Source organism: the organism of the source record quoted next, unplaced genomic scaffold, assembly GCF_019419815.1.
Source record: "Pyrus x bretschneideri cultivar Hongxiangsu unplaced genomic scaffold, Pyrus_bretschneideri_v1 Contig14, whole genome shotgun sequence".
In the NCBI taxonomy this organism is placed as follows: Eukaryota; Viridiplantae; Streptophyta; class Magnoliopsida; order Rosales; family Rosaceae; genus Pyrus; species Pyrus x bretschneideri.
In genome coordinates, this window is record NW_025999435.1 from 2848121 (window position 1) to 2864938 (window position 16818).

General features: G+C 38.1%; 2 long non-coding RNA genes across 5 annotated transcripts; both read right to left on the bottom strand.

Annotated features, from left to right (window-relative positions):
• Positions 1–6788: 6788 nt before the first annotated feature.
• On the bottom strand, positions 6789–7516 carry LOC125475215. Its single transcript, XR_007256636.1, has 2 exons — positions 7177–7516; positions 6789–7049 (listed from the first exon to the last, which is right to left on the bottom strand). It is a non-coding gene; the product is annotated as an uncharacterized LOC125475215 (long non-coding RNA).
• Positions 7517–8865: 1349 nt separating this feature from the next.
• LOC125475214 lies at positions 8866–10930 on the bottom strand. Of its 4 annotated transcripts, XR_007256635.1 has the most exons (8): positions 10780–10930; positions 10620–10655; positions 10450–10524; positions 9946–10032; positions 9494–9646; positions 9305–9385; positions 9077–9144; positions 8890–9007 (listed from the first exon to the last, which is right to left on the bottom strand). It is a non-coding gene; the product is annotated as an uncharacterized LOC125475214 (long non-coding RNA). The 4 variants fall into 4 exon arrangements; XR_007256634.1 differs by lacking the exon at positions 9305–9385 and having other exon boundaries at positions 8891–9007; positions 10780–10928; XR_007256632.1 differs by lacking the exons at positions 9077–9144; positions 9305–9385 and having other exon boundaries at positions 8866–9007; positions 10780–10926.
• Between the last annotated feature and the right edge of the window lie 5888 nt (positions 10931–16818).

The following is a 16818-nucleotide window of genomic DNA, read 5'->3' on the forward strand; positions in this document are numbered from 1 at the left end:
TAATGCCTCGTTTAGTATACCGTATATAACACCAGATAGGACTATTAATACGAAAGCAGGTGTTTGATGCCTTGATGTATTAAATAGTACGAAGTAATTATCCGGCTCCACCAATTTAGTACGCTTTACGCCTGGTTAATTATACAAACCAAAAGGAGCGTATTATTAGTCCGACTCCCTCCCTCCCTTTACCCGCACCCTCTTCCTCTTCGGTTGTGTCGAAGACTCAAAGGTGCCTGAGCCAGACCCTCCGGATCAAGGTCATGGACCTTGGCAGATAACCGGCCCCAATCTGATGGTGGTGGGTTGACGTTGGTTTCTCTCGGTTCACTTCGGAGCTCTCTTCGATTTGCAGCATCCATGAAGTTCCCCGTCCTGCAAATAGTTTTAACGCACTAGACCCTAAGTTCGAGCAACAGTTCTCGACAGGGATTTTCAATTTGACAGAACCCAGTTTGCGGACGGTTCATTTTTGTCAACCAAGAAGCAAATAGTTTCAGCAGAGCCCAGTACGAATTTTACGACCCCTTTCCGCCTTTTTTGTTTTCTTATAGTAATTAAGTTTCCTTATTTCTGGGTAATTTGGGATTTGTTTCAGATGTATAGAGGGGGAAGATTTGCTTGAACTGGTAAGGAGAAGGGAGTGAAGGTGTCTGGGGGCGGTGCGGTGGAGTGTAAGGATATAGACAGTGGATAGGATCATGACAGTTGTCAAAAGATTATAACTCTTAGTTAGATAGTCAGTTAGAGAGTTAGTCTTGTGTATAAATACATCATTGTAATAGCTTGAAAATTAAGAAAAAAGATTAATACAACAGCTTACAACTTCTCTCTAAAACCTTCTCTCTTTCTCTCTTTCTCTCTCTAGTTCTTGATTCTGATTTCCTTCTACGATCTTCCCCTGTCTATATTAACATGGTATCACTCGCCATTGTTGCTTCCGCTGTGTTCTTCGATCCTTCAGCTGCTTCCGCTCATCTTCTTGCTCTGTGATTTGGTGTTGCCGATCGACTATTACCGTGTTCTTGGTTGATTCTTTGGTATCTTCTCTCTCTGTGATTTCTAGGGTTTCTGCATTGCCCGTTCTCTCTCTTTCTGCGACTATCGATTTGTGCACACCAGGTGTTTGTGATATTTCTTCTCTTCAATTTCTGTCTCAATTCTGCAAATATGGTTACGGCATCTCAATTACGAATTCTCCAATCGCCTATTACTAGTCTTATCTCTACCATTTCTACCTCTGTGAATGTGAAGCTTAATGATTCTAATTACTTGAATTGGCATTTCCAAATGCAATTGCTACTTGAGGGGCACGGGATCATGAGATTTGTTGATGGCTCCACTCCTTGTCCATCTCGATATGTTCTTTCTAACTCTTCTACTGTTGATGGTTCGAATTCGTCAACTCAATCTGAGAATGAAGATTATGTTGTTTGGAAGATGCATGATCGGGCACTTATGCAGTTGATTACTGCAACTTTGTCTCCGGTTGCGCTTTCCTGTGCCATTGGAAGCACAAGTGCTTGTGATCTTTGGACCCGGTTACATGAACAATTTTTGTTGTATCTTGGACTAGTGTTTTTCAACTCAAGTCGAATCTTCAAACCATCAAGAAAGGGACTGATTCTGTGTCTCAATATTTGCAGCGAATTAAGGAAGCTCGAGATTACTTGTCCGCGGCTGGTGTTCCTTTTGCAGATGAGGATATTGTTATTCTAGCCCTCAATGGATTACCTTCTGAGTATAATACATTTCGTAGTGTTATACGGGGTTGTGAGAATGTTATTTCTCTCCAAGAATTTAGGGTGCCGCTTCTTGCTGAAGAACTGATTGTGGACAGTACTGAAAATTCTCATTTTTTGTCTGCCATGGTGGCTAGTAACTCTGCTCCTAAATCCCATCCATCTGGTGGTGCTCATTCGGGTTTTTCAGGTCCTCAGCATGTTTCCTCTGGTGGATTTCGATCCTTTAGTTTCAACAAGAAGGGTAAAAGTAAATCTAATCAGGGCTATCGGTATTCTAATCCGAGTCCTAGACAACAGTTTCCTAATCACGGTTCACCATCAGCACCTGTTTTCTCTGGAGTGCTAGGACCCTCACCTTCACAGTCTATTGGACACTCAGCTATGCAGCAAGTGTCTTGTCAACTCTGTAATCAGTTTGGCCACACTGCTCCGTTTTGTAACTCCAAACAGTTGGAAAGACAAGGATGTCAAATTTGTGGCAAGGCAAATCATACCACCTGGTATTGTTTTTTCAATGACAAAGGTCCCAACTTTGGTGGTCCACACTACTCTCAGATGTCTCGCCATCAGTATGCTTCTTCCGCACCTACTCAATCCAATATCCAGCCTCTGCACACAGTCTCTTCTCAGTCATCTTCAGCTCCTCCATCACAGATTTGGCTTACTGACTCGGGCGCTACCAACCATATGACTGCCGATTTCAGCAATTTGTCCTTGGCATCTCCTTATCCCGTTACTGAGACTGTGCAAACTGCTAATGGTGAAGGTTTGAAAATTTCACACATTGGTAGCTCTATCATTCAAACACCTGTGAAACCACTCAAATTGAATTCCATTCTTTATGTGCCTCGGTTGTCTCAAAATTTGTTATCTGTTCATCGCATTTGCCTTGATAACAACTGTTGGTTAGTGTTTGATGCTTACTGTTTCTGGATCCAGGACAAAGCCACAGGGAGGGTCTTGTACAAAGGCCAATGCAGTAATGGACTATACCCCATTCCATCTCTTTCCAATCCATCATTTCTTTCTCCAGGTCATTCTCAAGGGCATTTTAAAGCTTCTGCATTGCTTGGACAGCTTGTTAGCTCTAATCTTTGGCATAGTAGGTTAGGGCATCCTTCAAATACCACTGCCTCTATCATGCTTAGTAAGTCTCATATTTCTTGTACAAAGGATATTGTTCCTATGCTCTGTCATAGTTGTCTAGAGGGCAAGTTTACTAAACTGCCTTTTCAGTCTAGTGCACACAAATATGTAATTCATTTCGAAACTGTACACAGTGACCTTTGGGGTCCATCTCCATGTAATTCCATTGATGGTTACAAGTATTATGTAACTCTCATTGATGAGTGCACTAGATATTGTTGGTTGTTTCCTCTTGTTAATAAATCAGATTTCTTTGACATCTTTGTTGGTTTCTATTCCTTTGTGCAAACTCAATTTTCTGCTTGTATTAAAACTTTGCAAACTGATGGTGGTGGTGAATATTGTAGCCATAAACTTCAAATGTTTCTTACCAATAAAGGTATTATTCACCATAGATCATGTCCCTATACTCTGGAACAAAATGGCTTGGCCGAAAGAAAACATAGACACATTGTTGAGATCACTGTCACTTTGTTACAATCTGCCAAATTACCCTCCTCCTTCTGGACCTCTGCTTGCCAAACTGCTGTCTATCTGATCAATCGCATGCCTACACCAGTTTTGAATAATTGTTCACCATTTGAAAAACTTTTTGGTACTCCTTCTATTTTGACTCATCTTAAGGTGTTTGGGTGTTCTTGCTTTCCTCTATTAAGACCTTATATTCAGAACAAATTACAAGCTAAGACCAAAGAGTGTGTATTTCTTGGGTATGCCTCAAAGTATAAGGGGTTCATTTGTTTTGATGTGTTACAAGGTAGGTTCTACATTTCTAGACATGTAATGTTTGATGAGTCTAAATTTCCCTACTGTCACCTGTCTGCATTACCAAAGTCCACACCTGTGACATCACCTACCTCTCGGCCATACTCACCATTTCCAGTTCCTAATATGGACAATGTCCTAGTTCATTCACCCACACCCCCACCTAGTACTTCCTCCTCAATTTCCCCTATGTCCTCCTCTTCCTCACCTATCTTATCATCCTCTCTACCTACTGAGCAATCCCCTCCTCCACCCAGTATCTCTTCTCAGTCCATTACTGTTCCTGCAAGTTCTATTTCTCAACTCCCTGTGGACTCTGAATTTAGTCCGAACTTACTTCAAGTGGTGTTACCAATTGCTCCACTTAATATGCATCCTATGCAAACTAGAAGTAAGAATGGAATCATTAAGAAGAAGGCCTTTCTCAGTCAAGTGGCTGCATCTTCTGATGTTGATTTATCTTTGGTGGAACCTGCAACATATAAATCTGCAATGAAGATACCTGTGTGGTCCAAAGCAATGCAGGAAGAGGTTGATGCATTGCATAACCAACACACTTGGAGTCTTGTACAGTTGCCTCCTCACAAGAACCTTGTTGGCTGTAAGTGGGTTTTCAAACTCAAAAAGCACTCCGATGGGATAGTGGCTCAGCATAAAGCTCGCCTTGTTGCTAAAGGGTTCAGTCAAGAGCCTGGTTTGGACTATGGTGAAACCTTTAGTCCCGTGGTTAAACCAACCACTGTGAGGTTAGTTCTAGCCTTGGCAACTCACTTCAATTGGACTCTTAGCCAGTTGGATGTCAAGAATGCGTTTTTGCATGGTTTGTTAAATGAAGAAGTGTACATGGCTCAACCTCCTGGTTTTGGCGATCCTGCACATCCTGATTTGGTTTGTAAATTGCACAAGTCTCTATATGGATTAAAACAGGCGTCTAGAGCCTAGAATGACAGGTTTGCCAGCTTTCATCCCTCTCTTGGCTTTCAATCCACATATGCTGATTCTTCTTTATTTGTTAAGCTTGCTGGCAGTGACATTGTGGTACTTCTCCTCTATGTCGATGATATTATTCTTACTGACAGTTCTCAGTCAGCTATTCAACAAGTGATTACCTCTTTAACTTCTGAGTTTGACATCAAGGACTTGGGGGATCTTCATTATTTTGTGGGCATTCAAGTTCTCAAAACTGCTACGGGATTATTTTTGTCTCAGTCCAAATATATACTGGACTTGTTGCAGAGAGTTGAGATGGTTGATTGTAAGCCATGTGATACCCCTTGTTTGCCTTACAATCGGTTGGTTAAAGATGATGGCACTCCCTACAATAATCCAACAGCATATCGAAGTATAGTTGGAGCCTTACAATATCTCACCTTCACTCGACCGGACATTGCATTCTCAGTTCATCAAGTCTGCCAGTTTATGCAATCTCCAATGGTGTCGCATTTTACTGCTGTCAAGAGGATTTTGAGGTATCTAAAGGGGACACTGTCTGCTGGCATCTCTTATACTCGAGGAGATTTACTACTGAAGGCATTTAGTGATGCCGATTGGGCTGGTGATCCCAATGATAGGCGTTCTACCACTGGTTTGGTTGTCTTCTTCGGCAATAACCCTATTTCTTGGTCCTCCAAGAAACAACCCACTGTTTCTCGTTCCTCGACGGAAGCCGAATACAGAGTTATGTCTACTACATCCGCTGAACTTGATTGGATTCAACAACTCCTGGCATTTATGCATGTCAAGCCTGTTGTTCCTCCTGTTCTCTTCTGTGACAATCTGTCTGCCATAGCTTTGTCCTTAAATCCGGTTCAACACCAACGCACGAAGCATATTGAGATCGATGTACACTTTGTGCGTGAACGGGTTGCTAAGAAGCAACTTTGTGTTCAGTTTGTCTCCTCTCGAGAACAATTTGCAGATATTTTAACTAAGGGCCTTAGTGCTCCTCTTTTTAAGTCTCATTGTTTCAACCTCATGCTCGGATCATCTCCTCATGACTTTGAGGGGGCATGTAAGGATATAGACAGTGGATAGGATCATGACAGTTGTCAAAAGATTATAACTCTTAGTTAGATAGTCAGTTAGAGATTTAGTCTTGTGTATAAATACATCATTGTAATAGCTTGGAGATTAAGAAAAAAGATTAATACAATAGCTTACAACTTCTCTCTAAAACCTTCTCTCTTTCTCTCTTTCTCTCTCTAGTTCTTGATTCTGATTTCCTTCTACGATCTTCCCCTGTCTATATTAACATGGAGAAGCTCTGGGAAGAAAGGATTTTTTTTAATAATTTGGTTTAAATAAAGGACAAATAGAAAATGCAATATCAAAGTTCAAAATGACAAACAAGATTATTTTTATTTTATTTTTTTAATTTGATGCATTCGGTTGTTGTGAATTTTTGTCAAAAAAGAATCCCTTTCTTTCATTAGTCATCAAATTTTTTTCGTAAAAATAATATAATCCGAGATCTTATCTGGTACGGTACCAAACACATTATAAATAATACAGTTATTAGTATGATACTGCATTAAATGTTCGAAAAATTTAGTCAGTACAGTCCAACGACAAATTATCATATCCAACTGAAATAGTCAGTACAATTCGAGCGGCCAATCGAGGCTTAAATGAGTAGTGAAAACCAAACTGGTTTCACCTAGTGAAACTGCATGGGAGCATTTAAGTCTTTCACTTGCATGGTTCACCTCTTGAGATAAAACACATACTTGGAAGAAAAAAAAAATGTCATTTAGATCTCCAAATTTGAAATTCAAGTTTCAATTTCATATTTTCCTTAGATAGAATGATCTTAAAGTCTTCAGTTACATCCTTTTTCTCTTACCCTTTTCCTTTGGCTTTTTTTTAATCTCTTGATGAGTTCCTTTTAGGCTTGAATTATTGTATTCGTGCTAACATTCTTACTGCATAATGGATGTACTATTATGAATGTATATGTACATTTGAATTGTATTTCTTTTTTTTTTTCTTCTTTTTTTTATGTTTGCTTGGTGTCAAGGACATTTGCATTTTGATTTAGTATTTGTATGATATGTTTGTCTGTAACATACTAGCAAATTTTACCCGCACGTTGTTGCAGGTATAACTATGAGAGTATGTTTTAACATGTAAATATGCAAAGTGTTATAAATACTAAACAGAAAATGGAATAAATATATTTACAAAGCTGTCAAAATTTATTTAACTTACAGAAAAGACATTATCAAATGCCTTATTAGTATACAAAAATGATTAACCTAGTATTCCACCTTGATAATTCATGTTTGGATCAACTATTTACACACAAAAAATTGTGATCCCATACTTGTTTGTTTTGGATAACAGATGCCAACATCCTTTAACACATGAGCAAAAGTTTTTTGGTTGATGCAGTCACTGCAGAAAAAATAGTTTTGATCATTAGGAAAAAAAAAAAAAAAAGCTAAAAATGAAAGAAAATGTTAATACACATGTAATACATAGTTTGAAACAACCTACTGCTGCAATAGAAAGCAAAGCTTACAACTTAAATAGAAAAGAACAATCTACTGCTGCAAGCAACATAACGTCCACTTTGCAGATTTTTGTGGAACCACTTTGCAGGTTTTGTGGAACCACTTTACAGGTTTTGTGGAACCACTTTAAAAACTCAAATCTTTAAGCACCTGATGATAAGTTGAGAGATTACTTTTTGATTATCAAAACCACTACTGGATTTATGCAGACACAAAATCTCACAATATTATAACCACGACCTTATGCATAACAGGAACAACACTATAATCATCTGTCTACCAGAAATTAACTCTTCTAAAGCAGCAGCAAGTGTAATATTATGTTGTGAAAAAAAAATCGTCTATAATTGAAACCATGTCAGAGACCAAAAGTTAAAAAAATCGTCTATATAGCAGAACACAAAATCTATAACCAGCACATATTTCAACTTTATAATACAATTAAAAATAACAAAAGACTGAACTAAACTGCCAACACAGATCATTTATACAAATTTAAACCAAAGATTAATTTCATAAATACAATTACAGAAACGCAAAGATGTTTATAGATAGGTTGAATTACAAAAATAAGTTAATTGATAATAGTTCTCAAACAATATACATTTCAGAGAAGAAGAAGAGCCAATTCTACATTATAGGTTTCCTCTGTCTCTGTCTATTTACATTAGCCTTTTATTTTACAACAGAAGTTTAGATTTGAATTTATGCGGTGGCAGTTGAGTGCGACATTTCATTATTTTGAACCATATTATATAGTTGTCCTGTATTCAGGTTATCCTTAATCCAACACAACACCATGTTATACTTGCAATCTCTGTCAAATAACAAACTTTAGAGCAAAAAGAGTCTTCTCCAATTGGGATTAAAAACATCCACCAAATGATTTCAGATCGGTCTCCAAAAAATGATTTCAGATCAGTCTCCAAGCTTGTAAAACATGTTTTTATGCAAACAGAACAACGAAAAGTACAAAAAACTTAAAACCAACCAAGTGGTTTTCTTAAAGAAAGAAATTGGAGCTAACACAAACAGAATGTATCAAATTAACAATATGCAATCAACGACCTATTTCATAACAAAAACAGCTAAAGGCTTAGACCCAAATGAGATTAAAAGTTAGGAATTCACAAACCAAATTGAAAATCTAATTCCAAAATTCCAAACACCCACCAAATGGTTTCGGATAAAGTTTTAAAGTTGAATACATGTTACCGATACATAAGGGTACATAAGAATGAGATTTTCATAAAACAAAGGGTCAATCATGCTCTTTGGCAAATTACAATTTAAGTTTGGCTGCTTTTCAGTTTCACTCTACTCTTAGATTTGTTCTTCTTTATGAGTAGACCTTCCAACCCAACATCTATCCACAGATATAATTGTCCCTAGCTACACCAACACGAATCCAAAATCATATATATTGTCCAATGTAAACTAATTCTTAGCTAATTAACATGTTCAAATCCTTATTTTCCCATAATAAAATAACAGAAAATTAAACAACCCAAAAATCAAAACAACCCCACTTGTAGTTTTAGCTCATTAATCCATTGGATAAATTGATGACAAATTCAATCAGAAAACATACAATTAACAACAACCCAGAAGAGCCATCCAAAAAACCAACAAATTAACCAAAAAATACCACTTGTACTTTTAGCTTAGTCTTCCAATTGAATCAGATATACCATCCAATTTCAATCAGAAAATAGAAAATTAAGAACCCAGAATTTTCACTCACCTGCTGTGAAACTCGTCCCTGTTGAGCAGCAGTAGGAACAGGTAAACTGGGTGATATATACAACCGATTAAAACACTCAACTTTAGCTGCTTCAGCTACATAACAGAAAAAGAAAAAAAAAGTTAATTTAACTATAATCAAGTAATCTGGTTTAAGATATATACCTCATCCCCAACATTCATGCCAAAATCGATATTGCACGGTATCTTATTCTCAATCAAATACGGTCCACCTACACGTTTCAAAATTCCTACAGTGTCAGTAATGATTTACCCTTTGTTTTGGCAAAAGGCTTTTTGCATACGCTAACATTTTAGTCAACCAATTTACATGATAGGAACCGTAAATTGGCAGCACAACAAAAGAGGATCAACAAAAATCTCGACAGTTACTTGAAACTACCATTCCACTTCTTTTCAATTGTGAAGCACTATACATGTTTCACTACCAAATGCTCATATACATGATGAAACCTAAAAAATAAAATTAAACATAAAAAAAAAAAAAAATAATAATAATAATAATAATAATAATAAAAAATAAAATAAAATCGTTGGAGAATCATAAGATGAATGACTCACATGCTTTCTATCTTGGCAGCTTAGTTTCAGGAAGCGAACATGTGCACAATGGGACCGTCTATGCCTTCAGTTGAATGTGAGTTGAAAAGACTATTCGCAATAGCTTAAACCAACTCGGTCCCTCTCTTTATACATTCCTTCACTAATTCCTCCCTAAATACCATGAAAAAAACAAATCAGAATTTCACCCATTGAACAAAAACCCATCAGCATAGTGTGATAAATTCATTATTTCACTTATGACTGCCACTTTACTGATGGGATTAATCCCAATAAAATCCCAATTTCCAAAAGTAAATTTTCAATTAATTTCTCAAAAGCAATAATTTCAAAAAGCCCAGAAGTATACAAAATATTACCAAAAAATAGAGATATTGAATAAGTAAAGAAAAATAACTTAGAGAAGGGGATGGAGGGGAATCTGTGATGAGGGTCGAAGGCCATGAGATTACCCAGATCGACTTGAAAATGCTGATGCCGGGTCTCCATTGCCGCTTTCCTGCAGTTGCTTTTCATCCTCTCCATTCGACAGTCCAGGTCTGCAACCCAAAAACATACAGAAACGATTAGCTTTGCGGTCGGATTATCAAATCATGCGGTTACAGGACCGATATGCACGCAAATAAAAAATTCATCAATTTGTTTTTTCTGAATCCATAATTCAGATTGGAGTTCGAATTCAACGGAAAAAAAAATACATAAATCCATCAAAAATTTTGCCAAAATGAAAAAAGAAATAAAGCATGAATTAGAAGCTTTTAGCAAAAGAGTTTAAATCAACAGGCCTCTCTCTCCCTCTCCCCTGTAAATTCACCGAACCTAGAAAAAGCCATCTGTAAATTCAAAACAACCCGCAAAATCACAAATACAAAATTCAAACAAAAAATCCATGTGAACATCGAAAACCACAAAAACAAAATTTGAAACAGCAACACGGAGAAAGTCACGAAACTTACCAGAAGACTCTAGATTTCGTGGGTAAAAAACCGATCCTGATCGAATCCAAAAACTGATGAAATAGCCGATGAAATCTGTAGCCACCGAGAGGTTTTAAAATCACAAAAATTTGAACAAAGAAAAGAGAATTCAAAAACCAAACCCAAAACAAATATGCCAGAGAACTCACCAGGAAACCCAAGGATTCTGCAGGATTCACGATTTCCTGAAAACCAAGCTTTTTTAGGTTTAAACTTTCTTCCTGAAGGCAACAGATGTAACATTCTTGGAAAGAAAATTCGATCACGAATTGAAAAAAAAAAAAAAGTGAGAGAGAGAGAGAAACGAACCTTCATACGGAGGCTAGGGATCCGAAGCTCGAGAGAGATCGAGAAATATGTGGAAGCAAATGGAAGAACCCTGATTTTCCATCGTTCTTCCGTTCTAGGATGAGAGAAACGAAAAGAGAAGGACAAAAGAGGAAAGTGAAAAGTGGAAGATGCTGGAAGCACACAACACGAAGAAATCGAGAGATTTCTATCGCACAGCAGGGACAAAAACGGTATTTTACTGTATAACATGCACAAAAAGCTAAACTTACAGAACAACTGAAGGGTAAAAAAGAATAACACTGGCGAAAGAACAGTAAAAAGGACACAGAGGAAATTAACAGGAAAGTTAGGCATTTAGTATATATATAATATAATATAATTTGAATGCATGCATGCAAAAAACAAGGAAAAACAAAAAAAGTAGACTTTAAATACCATTTTGATTTGGTATTCAAAATTTAGTATTCGGAATCGTAAACTGCAATGAACCGAACCGAAACCAATGTAAATTGAATTGCACAGTTTTCGCAATAAATTTAAGAGAAACCGCATCGATGATAGGAGCATATTTATACGACTTAGTTAGCTTGTTTTCTTGCATTTAATTAGCTAAACTATGTTAATTATAGTGTTTAAAGTTATTTTCGTGCAAATTCAGGTTTTAGTGTCAAAGTATGCAAAAAGAAGCAATTTGGAGCATTCTAGAGCATTTTTGGGCCAAGATTGGATAGTGCAAGCATGGAGGCATGAGGATGGACGAATTTGAAAGGCTTGAATTCAGTTATGGAGTAGTTTGGGGCATTAAATGGATTGCATATGCTTAAAGCCATTCCACAACTTTTCCTAGCTGTTTTGCACATGCATTCCCTTCAAATAAATCAACCACATGCACCCATAATCATTCAACCAACTTTGCACATGCATTCATCATCATAACCTAGCTGTCATTCCACTTTAATCCACATGCATTCCCTTCAAATAAATCAGCCACATGCACCCATAATCATTCAACCAACTTTGCACATGCATTCATCATCATAACCTAGCTGTCATTCCACTTTAATCACATGCATAAATCAGCCACATGCATCTCCCATCACCATTCCAGATTTCCACCAAGTTCCTAGCTGTCATATTCCCTCATTTTCACCTATAAATAAGCATCCATTGCAGCCACAATTGATTCATTCTCATTCATTCTTCCATTTTCAGAAATTCCCAAACCATTCACACCATCAAACTAACCTTAGACCTTGTGCTACAACAAAGAGGAAGAGAAGCGGGCCTAAACGTTCATACAATTCAAGTTTGAGTTGTTGGAATGTTTAGGTGTTTCTTTTCCTTTGAATTCAATGTTTAATTTCAATTCCCTTTGTTTTGTACGTATGAGGAACTAAACCCCCCTTGGCTAGGGGGGGATTCGAAATATATGTTTATACTTGCATTTTGATTTGATTACTTCTAATTGCGTTTCATAAGTTGTGGATTCAATTTGTTTAACTGTTTGATTGATAACTTATTTATGTATGTTTATTAAGAGTACATGCTTAATTTTCATGCATGAATATGACGCTAGAATATAAGTGAGTTTCACCTAATAGTTACGAACTTATATTCACAAGTAGTGGAGGTTGCTTATAAACAATCGCGTTAAACAAATTCTTGGCATAAGTTTCATGCAATCATAGTAACGAATGCCTCGTCAACACTTATAATTTTTATAGAGCGTAATGATTCTTGCTTGTATCTCTATTATGCAATCATGTAGGGGACTTGTGGGGAATGTTTTGGGTTGTCGTATGCAATCATCCAATTCAATAACGTTAGGAAGATTTGAAGGTTAATTAGTGCATCACGGTTAACTTGGGGTGTTGAGAATTCATGGTTTATTGAAATGCAATTGGAAATCTTTTTATTATGCAAGTGTAACATGTGTGGAGATGAACCCCTTGGCTAGCATCCATTCATTCCAATTCATCCATTTCATATTTACATTCTGTTTTAATTGCAATTTGTTCATTTAGTTTAATTTCGTCAAACCCTAAATCCCCCTTTACTTTATTGTCAAATTAGTTAGAAATCAATTTAGTTTGTGTTTTTAAGAGTCTTGAGTCAAGTTACAACTTAAATTCGTCCAAAATTGGGTTTAAGGTCAGAAACTGCCTAGTTAGTGTTTTTAGGCAGTTTTGAGTCTTTTGAACTTGTTTTGAGTCCTTTGAGTCTTTGTATTGTCCAAATTAGTTAGAAAGTGTCTTAGTTTGTGTTTATAAGTGTTTTGATTCAATTTGTAGCACAAATTCGTCCAAATTCACCAAGATGCTCAAAACTGCCCAGAAAGTGTTTTTAAGACAGTTTTGAGTGTTTTGGGTGATGTTTGAGTCTTTTGATTTGTTTTAGTATTTTAAAGTTTAGTTTTGCATTCTTTGAGTCTAGTACAGTGTTTTATATTGTGTTTTTACGTTTTTGAGTGAAATCCAAGTGATTAACAATCCCTCCTAATCCCCGGTCCTGAACGATCCCTACTTACATACTTACTACAATTGTCAAAAAGAGGGTTTAATTTGTGTGCGTATAAATCTCGCATCAAATTTTGGCGCCATTGCCGGGGATTAGCAAATTTGCTAATCCCTTGGATTGTTCGTTTCTGTTATGTATTTTAGTTTTAGTTTTTTATTTGTGTTTTGTTTGTTGATTTCAAGTACTAGAGAAGCACAACATGGCACTTGATAATGCTTCTCTATTGTCACAGCTCATGGAAAGGTCACAAATGCAAAGCGTTGATATATTTGATCTTCAATCAAGGAATAACGTGTTTTCCAATACTTACAATTCAGATTGGAGTGATCATTCAAATTCTATGTGGTGGGAACCTCAAAATGTTCAACAAGAAGGATATTGGCAACCACCTCATATTCAATATGCCCAACCAAACTCAAGTTCGTCAATAGATTATAATCAAAAGCTTAATGAATTAATTTGTTTGGTGCAGGGCTCACAAAACCAACTAGAGGAGGCTCAACAAGGAGAATATTGGCAACCATATGAGGAGTTCTATACAACACCTATGCAGCCACCACAACCTGCCCAAACAAATTCAAGTGAGTCTTTGTATAATGATACGGTTAGTAAGTTACTCACCAATTTGTCTCAGGGGCAAGAAGATCAAAACAAAGTAAGGCAAAATCAAGACAAAAGGTTGGACTACTTGGAAAAGCAAATTGGGCAGATCGCGGAGTTCGTAGGACAATTTCAAGACCAAGGCAAACTCCCTATTTCAACCATTGCAAATCCGAAGGAAGGATTTGAAACTGCCTTGAGAAGTAGCAAGGAGGTTGGAACGGACCCTCAACCATCAAAATCAAATCACAAGGAAGAGGAATACACCCAACCCACGGCAAGAGTGGAAACACCTTTGCCGGAGGCACCTATTACTCATACGCCATCTAATTCAAGTAAGGTTGTTCCAAATTTAATTAGTTCTAACCCCATTCCACCTAAAATCCCTATTCCTTGCAGGTTCATGAATTCCAAGGAAGAAGAAAGTGAAAAAGACACCTTGGAAGCTCTTCCAAAGGTGAAAAGTAGGGAATATCATGAATTCATCAAAGAGGACGTTCTTGAGATAAACAACCCCAAAGAAGTTGAATTTTATGACACAAGACAAGGACCAATCCTCACATCAAATCTAACCAAGTGCAAAGTCCCTGAAACGTTCAAAGAAGGGGTGTTTATTCTTGAGTTCTTATTGGATCACATAAGTAAGCCACCTCCTCCAATTTCAATTTTCTTTTATACTAACATGTTGTTAATGATTCAGGCATCCAATCTTGAATTTAAACCATTACCGGATCATTTCAAGTATCACCTTCCATTCAAAGATCAATTCCATGCCGTTTGATTCCAATATGAAAAAAAAAATAAATAAATAAAAGAATGTAGCCTTCACAAAGGTTGTTTACGTGAAGACCCACTACGTGGCGAAACCATCGGAGCGGAAGGCATCGGAGCAGAAGGCATCGGAGCGAGAGGCATAGGAGCGGGAGGCACCAAAGATAGATCATTCCAGGCCCCAATACTTGGTGGAACACTAGATGACGCAGGAAAAAGGTGCCTCTGGAAGAAAGACGCAAGCCTTTGACGGTCACTTTGCATTCGACCTTGAGATTCTTGCAGCTCATCAAGCTTCCTCTTCATGCCTGACGAATAGTTATTTGCAAGCACGTGCAAACTTCTATTCTCGTACTTAAGCTGTTTGATCTCCTGCTTAAGATTTTCCATCTCTGCCATCAACGATTCAACCTGACGGGAGCGAGCAAGTAAGCGTTGGCCCATGTTGGACACAGAGCCAGCGCACTGAACGCTGAGAGCCAGGGACTCTTGAACGGCCAACTCATCGGACCGTCCTGAAAGCAGCTGACTATCTTTGGGAGTGAGGAGGTTCCGAGCTACTATCGTAGCTGTTGTTGCATCCGTCATTATGGAGTCTTCACCTGTAAGAGGACCGTTAAAAGATAAAAAAGAAGGGTGCCATACATTACCTTGACGGGGCGCAACCGGATCGCTGCTGAGACTCAAATCTAAGCAAAGGTTCGATGAGTTAGCCATTTTTCAAAGGTGTTCAAAGAGAAGGGTTGGATGGAGAAAAATTTCAAAGGGCCGGAGATGATTTTTAGGAATGAGCAATCTTCAAAGTGTGCATGATAGAGGTGATCGATCACCTCTATTAAAGGAGAGGCGACACAATCACCAATTCAGAAATGAAGAGACACCACTTTTCAAAGCCGGATTTTCCGGCGTAAAGATCGCCAGCTCTTCAGACGCATTCCCGGCTTTTCAGATAAAGCGTATAACTTTGTCAAAAGCTCCCGGCTTTTCAGGAAACACGTGGAGGCCATCATCGCAACTACACATCTTTAGCCGATAAGCGCAAAGTTCGGCGACGCTTTCTCTGCTTTTCAGAAAACGCGTGCCACTTGTCAAAAGATCTCTGACAGAGCCGCATCCGCACTACTACGTGTCGTTCAGAAAGCGAAGGGGCATCGTTCAGAAATCGAAGGGGCGCCTGCTCAGAAATCGAAGGGGCGCCTGCTCAGAAATCGAAGAGGCGCATTCAAAGATCGAAGAGTCGTCACTATTTCAAAAAGCCGGATTTGCGGGATCAAAACGTTTGTCGACAACGGTAAAAGAACAGTACCACCACTTGTTATTGAAATCCCTATATATGTCGACCTTCATCTTTTATGGCAAGGCAGACCTGAAGAAAATGCCCAACTCTTCCTCACCTCTGAGGGCGCCCTCCCAGCAAAGCCTTTCGAAATACTCAATTTTTTCTTCTTCCCCAAAGATGATACCAGATGCCTGAAGTAAAGATGACCTAGGAGGAAACGGTAGATGGAAGCATGTGCTGATTCATTCACCGCTTCTTCAAAATCAAAGGTATCTCATATCATCAAGGTCAAAAGCAAAAGTATCTCATATCATGCTCTTTCCCTGTCCTTTTCTTTGTCCTTGTTCTTACTCGCATGGTAAAGTGAAAGAAGCAATCAGCCGGCACTTGGAGTCAGTCTTCCGATCTGGAACCAACTGCCTGGAATCCCTTCCCTAATTGCTTACCTAGCGTTGCTCTCGAGTAGTCATCTTCAACGGTTGATACACTTCCAGAGAAGGGACCACTTCTGCAAAGGGGAGCAAGTAAGGCAAGTGAAAATGATACATTGAAGCATGTGGAGACAAGCTACAACTGCATATGCTGAGCTATCCTCTAACCCTCTTCAATACGAATTGGAGAGATTGAACAAAGAAACAGAAAAAAAGGAGGAAGCTCAGACCTTCGGGGGAGACTAAAAGAATCCTGCTGCCCAGTTCAAGAGTAGCACAAAGGAAAATCAACGAGTGGAGGAGACCAAAAGAATCCTCCAGCCCAGTTCAAGTGTAAGCCTGTGGAATCACAAAGATCAAAGCCTCAATGCAATCACCAAGGAGAAGAGGGAATTTACACTCCATAACCAGATTTGCGTCCGTAAACTCTTCTCTTTGTTAGTTACATTCTGCCATGTT